The 2,947-nt window shown below is 37.3% G+C and overlaps 1 long non-coding RNA gene across 1 annotated transcript; it reads right to left on the bottom strand.

The window, feature by feature from the left end:
- Positions 1-297: 297 nt before the first annotated feature.
- LOC136266879 (uncharacterized) lies at positions 298-1,796 on the bottom strand. Its single transcript, XR_010706339.1, has 2 exons — positions 895-1,796; positions 298-508 (listed from the first exon to the last, which is right to left on the bottom strand). It is a non-coding gene; the product is annotated as an uncharacterized lncRNA (long non-coding RNA).
- Positions 1,797-2,947: the final 1,151 nt, after the last annotated feature.

Raw genomic sequence — 2,947 nt, 5'->3', positions numbered from 1 at the left:
ACAATTTTGGAAATACATCAGAGCCAAAAAACAAGATAAACATGATATTCCGACATTACGTATAGGTGACCAAACAATCCATCATGCAAAAGACAAAGCAAATGCTTTGAATAATCACTTTAAATCTGTGTTTACAAAGGAAAACTTGTTAACCATGCCTATTATGGATAGTAATACTGAAGTACCCAACATGACTGATATATCTATCTCACAATCTGGAATACACAAGTTACTTATAACACTTGATACAAATAAAGCTAGTGGTCCAGACCGTATATCCCCTTACATCTTGAAGCATTGCGCAGATGAAATAACACCAATATTACACATAATTTTCAATCATTCTCTGTCAACTAACTCATTGCCATCTGATTGGTTAAAAGCCAATATATGTCCAGTATTCAAGAAAGGTAACCACAGTAGTGTTAGTAATTATCGCCCCATATCTTTGACCTCCATTTGTGCAAAGGTTATGGAACACATTATATATCATTCCATCATCAACCATCTAAACGAAAACAACATATTAATTGAAAATCAACATGGGTTCAGATCTAATCATTCATGCATAACTCAACTAATTACTCTTACAGAAGACATATCCTTCGCTCTAGACCATCAGAAACAAATAGATATCATCCTATTGGATTTTTCTAAAGCATTCGATACAGTACCACACCAACGCTTAATGACCAAACTAAGATATTATGGAATTAATGGCAGTACTTATAACTGGATCCAAACTTGGCTTACCCAACGTACTCAGTGTGTTGTTTTAAATAGTGAATCCTCTAGTCCAGTGTCGGTAATGTCTGGGGTTCCACAAGGCACAGTTCTTGGACCTCCAAAGGTTCTTATTGTATATAAATGACATAACTAAAGACATCAACTCACCACTCCGCCTGTTCGCTGATGATTGCTTGCTTTATAGAGTTATCAATAGTGTAGAAGACATCAACAGACTTCAAGAAGATTTAAATAAACTGTCAGAATGGGCCGATACTTGGCAACTTAAGTTCAATATTAGTAAATGTACAGTTATACGTTGCACGAGATCCTTATCACCACTCACTTACGACTACACACTTCACAGTCACATACTAGATATATCTGATCAACATATGTACCTAGGAGTCTTAATTCATAAATCACTGTCTTGGTCACCTCACATATCAAATGTTGTCAATAAAGCATCTAGAACACTCAATTTCTTAAAACGCAATCTAAACAAATGTTCAAAACAAGTTAAAGAATCAGCTTACCTAACAATGGTGAGACCACAACTAGAGTATGCATCTGCTGTCTGGGATCCCTACCACGTTGGAGATATTTCAGAGTTAGAGAAAGTACAACGAAGAGCAGCGCGCTGGGTGTTGAATGACTATGGCAGATTCAGTTCAGTTTCTCTAATGTTGGATCAGCTGAAATGGCCTACATTACAAATTCGTCGGAAATTATCTAGGTTACAAATATTGCATAAGATACACTACCAACAGTTATCACTCCAAATTCCTCATTATTACTTACCAAAAACACGACCAACAAGACAATACCACCATCTTCACTATATTTTACCTACCTCATCCACCACGGCATACCAAAACAGCTATTTCTCAAGAACAATAAACGAGTGGAATATACTACCAACTGACACAATTGAAATTGCAGATACTGATCTATTTACAGCTAGACTCCAATCATATTATTGTACCTAATGTATTTGTTTATGTGATTCCTGAGCACACCAGCAGGGCTGACTGCTCAGTAAACAATAATAATAATAATAATAATAATAATATACTCCCCGGCGTAAGAACGAAAGTTATCCTCAGTTCAGGAATGTTCAAAGTATAATAAACATCTAGATACACTATCCGTCCAATGTAAACTAAAAGACTCAGTATCGTTAAAATCAAGTTGTAGGACCTGGAATAGATTGTTACTTGTATTAACTGCTGTTGGAAGAGTGTCAGAAGCAGCACGTAAAATAAAGGAAAATTGACCTGGGTTGCATCCAAGTAACAATCTATTCCAGGTCCTACAACTTGATTCTAATGATAAAAGACTCAGTATCATTAGAATCAAGTTGTAGGACCTGGAATAGATTGTTACTTGGATGCAGCCCAGGTCAATTTTCCTTTATTTTACGTGCTGCTTCTGACACTCTTCCAACAGCAGTTAATACAACGTTGGCACATTCAGTGTAGTGCAAAGTGTACTTTGTGTGGTAGTGGTCAGCCTACAACAGCTCATATATTGGGTGGCTGTCCCGGTACTTTGTCACAGGGTCGCTTTACTTACCGTCACAATAAGGTCTTGCATTGTTTGGCCACAGAACTGTCCAAGTGTTTCACAGGATCATCTGTGATATAAATATATGCTGATTTACCTGGAATGCGGGCAAGTGACTGTCCCCAGTCAACAATTCCTTTCTTACTTATAACACCATATCGGCCTGATCTAGTTATTTTCAACAAGAGTAACAACTCAGTGGCTATGCTGGAGCTAACTTGTCCGTTGGAGTCGGTTCAAAACCTTGAGTCTGCAAGGGAACCTAAACAAGGGAAAAAGGAATACCAAGAAATACAGTCTGAATTTTATCGACTGGGAGTTTGCTGTTTTTATAGCACAATTGAGCTAAGTGTATCAGGTCACTACCTATCACCTTCTTTGTCATCTCTTCAAACTATTAATTTTGTTGATGAGACCACCATGATATCTAAGTCAAGCTGCAGGAGAATTTTTGACTTGGCAGCTTCAATATCTATCTCTGCTTCCAGAAGAATATTTTTTTGGCTAAGGATTGCTCTGAATGGACCCTTGAATGTTGACACTTGATTATATAATATTTTCTTTTTTGTAATTTTTCCTTGCCATACACACTCTTGGGGGATAGCCCCGTGAGTGGTAGTGTGTGTCCGAGGACTCACCCTCAATTTTCATCAAT

This window comes from Dysidea avara, chromosome 9 (genome assembly GCF_963678975.1).
Source record: "Dysidea avara chromosome 9, odDysAvar1.4, whole genome shotgun sequence".
Taxonomy (NCBI): Eukaryota; Metazoa; Porifera; class Demospongiae; order Dictyoceratida; family Dysideidae; genus Dysidea; species Dysidea avara.
The sequence above is the reverse complement of the archived record's forward strand: the minus strand, read 5'-3'. Positions and strand labels throughout refer to the sequence as shown.